This window comes from Macrobrachium nipponense, chromosome 6, assembly GCF_015104395.2.
Source record: "Macrobrachium nipponense isolate FS-2020 chromosome 6, ASM1510439v2, whole genome shotgun sequence".
In the NCBI taxonomy this organism is placed as follows: domain Eukaryota; kingdom Metazoa; phylum Arthropoda; class Malacostraca; order Decapoda; family Palaemonidae; genus Macrobrachium; species Macrobrachium nipponense.
Window position 1 is genome coordinate 68,384,303 of NC_061108.1, and position 8,888 is coordinate 68,393,190.

At 39.7% G+C, this 8,888-nt stretch overlaps 1 pseudogene; it reads left to right on the plus strand.

The window, feature by feature from the left end:
- The first annotated feature begins 1,643 nt into the window (after positions 1-1,643).
- On the plus strand, positions 1,644-6,686 carry LOC135216081 (uncharacterized; annotated as a pseudogene).
- The last annotated feature ends 2,202 nt before the right edge of the window (positions 6,687-8,888 follow it).

Genomic DNA, 8,888 nt, shown 5'->3' on the forward strand with positions numbered 1-8,888 from the left:
AGTTAGACAAAAGAGAATCTACTCTTCGGCAATATGATTCTGCTGTAAGAAAGCTAGCCAAGTTTCTAAAAGACTCAGAGGTTCAGACAATGACTACGAATCTGGCAGTTACCTTTTTCAGAACTTTGTTTGAAACAGGCCTAGCCGCTAATACAATTACAACAATTAAATCTGCTTTAAAGAAAATATTTCAGTTTGGGTTTAATATTAATCTTACAGATTCATATTTTCGTCTACTCCGAGAGCCTGTGCCAGACTAAAACCAGTAACTCGTCCTCACACAGTTTCCTGGTTTTTAAATGATGTCCTTAAGCTAGCTTCTGACATTGATAATGACTCATGTACTTATATAACGCTTCTTAGGAAGACGTTATTCTTAATAAGTTTAGCCTCAGGAGCCAGAATATCGGAACTCTCAGCATTGTCTAGAGAACCAAATCATATTGACTTTCTTTCTTCTGGTGAAATATTAATCTTTCCAGACAGGAAATTCTTAGCAAAGAATGAGGAAGATTGTCCCACTTCCACAGGATCTATCTCTGTGTCCAGTTAACACTCTGAAAGCCTATTTGAATAGAACTAACAAAAAGTCTTCAGGCCATTTATTTATTAGAGAGAATGGAGGAACCATTTCCCTGAAAGGAATCAGACAACAGACTTTATTTTATTAAACAAGCCAACCCGGAATCAGTCCCACATGCCCATGATATCCGAGCAGTAGCTACAACAGTCAATTATTTCCATCACATGAATTTTGAATAATTAAAAAGATATACAGGCCGGAAATCACCAGCAGTGTTCAAACGCCACTACCTAAAATCCTTGGAAGCCCTAAAATTTGCAACAGTGGCAGCAGGGAATGTGGTTCCTCCTGACATGACAGAACCATTATAACAGGGTCTAATCTTCATAAATATTATTTCCTTTAGTACTTTCTCTCCTACCTGCCTCGCTTATTGTCCCTGCCTTAGCCTTGACCTTCATCTGGATTGCACATTAACCCATTCTTATGATGTATATATGTTACTAATGTTTATTGTATTAGATTTAGACATCTTATATTATCTTTTATTGGGATTTTTTCCTTAATGTTACCAATGGTTTTGGAACTCTCACTAAGTATTATAGTCTAAGAGATATGTAAAATTAAGGTTTACTATTAAACATTCTTAATTAAAATTATTCTAATTTTATTTCAGTTCCTTGACTAAATGTGTATTTCCAAGCTTATGGGACCAATTCTCTGTTACTATTTCACAGAGCGGCACAGGTTGAGCCCAGAAAAGGGATTTTGACAAAGGAAAAATCTATTTCTGGGCGAGGGACCTGTGCCGCCCAGTGAAACCACCCTTCTTTTCCCTCACCCTAGGCTGGCCCAAGCTTGGGTGCTATTAGGAATGATGGGAGTCGCGTGGGTAGTAGTACTAGTAGCGGGCAGTAGTCAGATGTAGAATGGCACCTCGTAGTAACGGGGGAGGTTGAGAAAGAAGACTAATTGGTAAGGGACCTCTGATAGTGGTTTTAACACGCCCCAGTTACTATACCGACACCCTATAAGGGTGAGCGAGCTGGGTATACTATTCCTAGCATTCCATGCAACTTTTTTCTCTGGTATATTTAGCAGTTTTTATACCTTAGAAATGGTGCTATAAGGAGCATTTCACTGGGCGGCACAGGTCCCTCGCCCAGAAATAGATTTTTCCTTTGTCAAAATCCCTTTTTTTAGTACTCATAAATCAAGTTTTATGTTTGTTTTCAACTTAAATGTTAGTAAATGATATAATACTCCCTTTACCTACTTAGCCTGCCCTAAGTGGTTGAGTTCTTAAACTAGCCTAGTTAGTTTGAATCTGTCCTTACTGACTTGGCCTAGCCTACGTGGTTATGTTCCAGGCCGTCGCATGGCGTGATTGGGTCAGGGCACGAGGTCATCAGCTGTTTTGGCGGTCAGCTGTTTCGGGTGGAACTACTTACCTTGGCGGAGGGATTGGCGGCCCGGGCAGAAGGAGTTACGAGGCCTGCCCAACGAATATGCAGACTACTCAAGAATTTAAAGTAATATTTATTTGGTCAACTGTAATTAAACCCTAATTTACCTTTGAAGACAACATGAAAGTACAAGGGGTGCGATGTACCAACGTACAGAGTTCAAAGGTAAATAACAGATTAGTTACAGTTGACCAGCAAAATATTACCTTAAACTCTTGTAAATAAGCAAAATAACAGGAAAACGTCAATTGCCATAGTTTACTTCGACTGAACAATCTTCGAAGTGTTGGTTTGGGGCCAAGAAATGTAAACAAACCGCAATATTTGAATGCTAGTAGGGGGTGTAGGATACGTAACTAACAGGGAGCCCTATGTCCGGTAAGGGGGGGTGGAGACGGGATGGGTTACTGTTAAACGGCCCACACATGCTCAAATTTTTGGTCCAATTTTTTTATGTCAAATTATTTGACATGAATTTGATCGTGTGTGGCGTAATTTGATGACCTAAAAGGTTTGATGTCAAATTTTATACTGATGTGATTTCAGTAGATATTTTTTGAGCCAACGTCAAATAATTTGTGCGTGTGTGGTACCTAGCAATAATTTGCGCAAATTAGTTAGTGATTAGACATAATCTGAGGAGGGCGTGCGCGGCTCATCGTCATCATGGCTCCAACAAAACATGAAAAGAAATTTCTTCTTGAGCTTATTGATGTTTATAGAAGTTTACCACAACTTTAGAACAAAAGTGACTGTTATAGTGACAGAAATAAAAAAGATATGGCGTATGAGACTCTTCTACAGAAATTCCGTGATTATTATCCGGAAGGGACGAAGGAGGAGCTGAAGAAGAAAATAAACTCACTGCGGACGAGCTTCCGAAAAGAATAAAAAAAAAAAAATAAAAGACTTAAGCATATCTGGAGCAGGAGTAGATGAAATTTATGAGCCGTCACTATGGTGTTTTGATGCTCTTTGGTTCCTGAGTCACCATGAAACACCGGCTTCTTCACGAAGCACAATACAATCGACTGAAGAGGTAAGTGAAATTATTAAGCATACTTTATTTAGTTGCATTCAATGACTGTTGCATAGCTTATCCAACATAATTAGGTATTTATACAAATTTCATAGTTATTCATGTCTATTTGCATCTAAAAGTAAAATACCGTTAGGCCGATGTCACACTATGGGTTTTTGTTGGATGGCAAAAATGGATACATCGTCTTTGATGGTGATAGAGCAAACAAATGAATGATTTTTGGATTTATATAAGGTTGGGCTATACTGCCCATCCTAAAAAAAATCCAAAATCATTGGTTGGTCTCATCTATCACCATCAAAGACGATGTATCCGCTTTCGCCGTCCGTCAAAAAACGCATAATGTGACAGACAGACAGACAGACTATTCAGAAGCCTATATAAAAGTGTTAAAAGAAACAAATAATCAATGAATAAAAGAATTACATTGCTTCCACTTTGCTTGCTTCTATGAAACCAATTGTACTGCCAAGGAACCGATTCAAGGCTGGAAAAATAGTGCTTCATAGTTTCTCGAGTAAACTTCGCTTTTTCTGACGTATTCCCGCTGAATGTGGGACGTAGGGCTGCTAGTTCTCTCTGTTTAGTATGCCATTCCCCACTATGAAGCTCATGTGTGACATTGTCCTCCCAATCCACGCTTCCCGGAGCCAAGTATCGGCTTGATTGTTGCCTTAAAAAGTTATGTAGATAGCAACATGTTAATGTGACAGTCGTTGCTTTTTCTGGCGAAAGCATCATTGGCCTCTGGAATACACCAAATCTTGAAACAAGTATTCCGAACGCATTTTCAACTATACGTCGTCCCCTGCTTAAACGATAATTGAAAATCCTTCTTTCCTGGTCCAAAATGTCGTTTCCCATTGCACTGTAGGGTTTAAGGAGATTTTCATTCATTGCAAAAGCCTCGTCGGCTACGAAAAAGTAAGGCACATCAATAGTCTCTCCTTCATGCAACGGTTCGGCTCCTGGTAGCTGTAGTTCGCCATGTTCCATCAAAGAACCAAATTTTGTATGGCTCATTACACCTCCATCTGAAACACGCCCGTTCATTCCAGCATCGACCATTATAAATTCGTATTTGGCATTGACAACTGCTAGCAGTACGATACTGAAATGTTTCTTATAGTTATAGTAAAATGATCCAGAGGCAATTAGTTTTTTAATTGAGACGTGTTTGCCGTCTAATGCCCCAACACAATGTGGTATATTCCAATGTTTATTGAAATCGTTGTTCAATTCTTTCCATTCTTCAGCAGTTTGCGGCATTGGAAAATAAAAAATGTATTTTTTTATTTCAGATTGACGATGACCAGGAAGGCACAACCGTACAAGACAGGGTAAATGAAAGTACGAACCTATATCCTGTTCCAGCTCAACCTGCAAAGCGTAAGAAATTGGCAAAGGTTTCTAATCGCCAAGACGAACTGATAGCACTAGCTTGTGAACATCTTCAGAAACCTGAAAATGAATTTCTCACAATGGCTAAAGCTTGGGCCAATGATTTATCTAAAATGGATCCTAAACAACTGCTACTTGCAAAGAAGGGAATAAACGATATTATCTTCGAAGGACTTTGTGGAAACCTGCATTGACAGTCTGTGCAGATACATCCCATCCCGCAAGAAACTCGATGTTGGACACCAAGTAGTGATACCAGTGAATATGCACCTAGTCCCTATGGGTCCCATTCCAACCCACCCATCAGCAGTACGATGGGTCATCACTGTGATTATAGAGATGCTGTACCACATCAATACCCAAACATGGCTGCAAGGAACTACAGTAGTACCTCGAGATACGAAAGGCTCAACTTACGAAAAATCCAAGTTACGAAAGCAAAGACGAAAAATTTTACTGCTCTACATACGAAAAGTTTTCAAGATACGAAAGGTTTCTGAAAGTCTGAGATTCGCCCCGTAACAATTTTGAAACTCGCGCCGCACGCCGCCATCTTAGTTATAGTAGACTCGCCACCATCCTCCTGCTCTCCCATTGGTTCCTGATGCTAGCCAAGCCATGAGATCCTTCTCTCTAATTGGACAGCATCCCTCCCATCATGCATCTTCTATACATACGTACTACGTGTTGGCGTGCTTTACCTCGGCCACTTCGCACCCGAAACTTTACCGTACGCAATCGGCATTCGTTCGCTCCAACGATTTCGTTTAGTAACTTAAATTCGTTAGTGATTTTGTTGCAGTACGTACATATTATCGTGTTGTGCTACTTTATCATGTTGTGAGAACGTAACTTAATTACGTACAGTACATAGAGTCATGGGTCTCAAGAAAGTTGCTGAAGTTCACAGAAAGAAGAGAATGCTTTCTATGGAGACAAAAATGGAGATAATAAAAAAGTATGAAGCTGGCTTGCGGTTGAGTGTGATCGCTAAGGAATACGGCCGAAATCCGTTGACGATAGGCACCATCCTTAAGAAAAGCAAGAAGGAAGCCATTCAAAGCAGCTACACCTTCCAAGGGCGTCACTATTTTGTCCAACAAGAGGAGCCATGTGCATAATGAAATGGAAAGGCTGCTTCTTGTATGGATCGAGGACAAAGAAATCGATGGCGATATGATAACCGAGACGGCAATCTGCCAGAAGGGCAGCGCTATTTTCGGCGATTTGATTGCCCAAGCCAAAGACGACGGCGGAGAGGGGACATCAACGGCAACCCCAGAGTTCAAGGCTTCTCATGGGTGGTTCGAAAAATTCCGTAAACGGACTGGCATCCATTCGGTGGTGAAGAAATTGAAATTACGTAAACTATAAAAAAGTAAAACGAAATGTAAAAATCAAAAAAAGACAAAATAAATTTTATTTTAAGATTTTTGTAAAGTTAAGTGTTACAGTTTTGTTAATGTGTTTTGTAAAGTTTAGTTTGTTTTTCTGACATTTTTTTATGTGTTTCGCAAAGTTAAGTGTACGTATCTGCCGTTTGTCCTCCTCCTCCTCCTCTGCCGCCACTTTCGGAGATAGCCTGACTCGAAAGGTAAGCTTCGACATTTTACGTTACAGTAATAATATTTCTTGTACACTAATATACACTTTATTTACAGGTTTGGATTTTTATTCTTAATTTAGGTATTGAGTGGTCCAAATTGTTGTAGTATTTCATTGTTTATAGGTCAGTTTAGCTTTATTATGAAATTTAATGGGGTGTTTTTGGAGGGCTTGGAACGGATTAGCCATTTTACATGTAAAATGTGTTCCAAGATACGAAAAACTCATTATACGAAGGCCGCCTCGGAACGGATTAATTTCGTATCTCGAGGTACTACTGTATACACCTATGTCGCACAGTTCGGTGAAAGATAATTCGGGTAATCCTGTAGATGGAACACTTGATGCAGGAAGATATTTTGGTAACTTTAACCCAAATGCATTGGTATAATTCATATGAATGATCCAAAAGACAGTTACACTCTAATTTACTTATATTAGTAATAAATGCTTTTTCGCATTACATATTTTTGTCAGAATGAGGTACATTTGAACATATATTGCTCATTTATGATTTATGTATTTACGTTTATTTAGTATATTCTTCTGAATCTTTTCATTTTGTTAAAATTCATCTCGTACAAGGATATGTTTATATAAGATTTGATTTCATTATGGTTATTCATAATTTAGTTCACTAATAAAAATGTATTGGAACAATCAGCATCTTCTTACCTTTATGTACGACCTCAAACATGTGTTGATGGCGTTGAACGTATCTATAACGATACCACCAATGGCTTGAGGAGAAATGGCACTCAGGAATTTCAGGTCTTCGAATGTGTTTCCAGTAGCCAAGAAGCGGAGAGTTATTGAGAGTCTTTCAAATGGTGATATCGCACAACGCATAGCTGTGTTTTCTTTGGTTATATATGGTCTCACAAGATCTAATAGTTTGTCAAATGATTCTCCGTCCATGCGAAGAAAGTTCTTGAAAACATCAGGTTCACTAATTCTCAGTTCATTTAATAAAGGAGCATGACCAAATCGTTCACGACACAAATACCATTGCTGGGCCCACTTTCATCTCTTTCGTTTCTGTGTGCTCTTCAACGCTAAGCCAAGAGCCAACGCTGTATATGCATCCATGATGACACTCGGGAGCAAAATGAAAATTTGATGAGAAGTTTGAGCATGTAGGGCAAACGTCAAACCATCAAATAATTTGACATAAAAAAATTTGACCAAAAATTTGAGCGTGTGAGATGCCGCTTTAGAGGAAGGCAGAGGTACGAGTTAGTAAAGCCACGCTGGGATATGGTGGTAAGTAATTCCCAATAAATATCACCGACATCAAAAGCACTAAACCTTTGGAACACCAAAACACAATATAACAAAGTACATAAAGATTAGGAACCTTACCTTAAAGGGGTGGAGGATAGAGTTCAGCAGCCACTTTCACGAAGGCATGAAGCCTCGTCTTGGGGTCGTGGAAGTGGATTTTAAAGTACGCCACTGCCAAGTACCCGACAAAATTGTACCTTCTACGGCCATACCGAGGCGTTGCCTCACGAAGTTCCCTCCACCGCCTTTCAGTTGTATTTGTATGGGCACCGGTTACTGGGTCCACAGAGTTGATGGAGTGGTTGACGGTCAAGTGAGCGTAGCCTTCATCCGCCAGGCAATCATAAGCCTCCCAGCAGTCAGAAATAACAGTGGTCCCCGGTATAATGTAGTCCTTAATCACGGTAAGCAAAGTTGCAGCCTCCTGTCTTTTACTGGCACTCCCTGGTCTGCCTAGAGACCCCACCAAAAACCCACTGACCCTCGACAACCTGTCCTACATTATACTTTTTCTTGCCGAACTTTGCTTCGTCGATCTCAACAGTTGTACCGGGACCACCTATTAGTTTCTTCTGCCAGATACACCAATGTACTATGACCTGAAATGGAAAGTAGGGTTAGTGACGTAAATAAAGTTTTAACATAAAACCGTCGACCCAAAAAAAAAAACCTACTTAAAAAAACAATTTTACTTAAAAAAAAACACTTACTTCCCTGGGGTAGTTGGACTAATCATTAATGGCTACGTCACTTAAACTGAGCTCTGTCCTCACAACTCTATAACTGAAAAAATCGCTAACATAAATGAATGAGAAGAGTACAGTCTCAACATCCAAGAGGGACCCAGGTGCCCTTAAATAACGAGAGGCAATAGTTGCACCTCTTCTTGGGTTTTTTGGGGTAAGGAGCGTAAGACTTGTCACACCTGTAAGTGGATAGGTATATCAAAATTACTCTTTAGAAACTTCAAAACATAAGAACATAGTGAATGGACATATTATTTAATGGTATAGATAGATGTTTAAGGTACCAAGTGTTTAACCTACTTTAGATTTGTAAAATATACTCTGGTAACACTCTAACACCAACAAATATTAAATGTTACTCGAACCCCTTCCTTTGCAGGTCAAGCCTACACTCGTTGCCACAATGAGGGCAAAAGGCCTGTTTCGAGTTAGTTTCGAGGGGGTGGAGGTGCCTGGGACTGGTTCCGCCATCATGCTGGTTGATGAGTGAAGTGAGACACCGGCAAGTTTGTCAGGAAGAAGCAGGTGGGGGGGGGGGGGGTGGAGAGAGACTACGGGAGGATGCGGTGGGGGTGGGGGGTAAATATTCACGTTTGTGAAAACCACGCGAACACTGTCTTGTAATAATGGGTGGACAATATAGGAAATGAGTGAGGCCTGTTTGGGGGTAACTGAACTTGACAAATGTTGAGTGAAATCGTACAAACATCGCTTCTTTTATGTTTATGAAACCAAAGTTATCGTGTATTATTATTAAAGTTGAAAATATTACAACAAATTCTTACAGTAGGGACACAATATTTTACATAAGAGCTAATAAT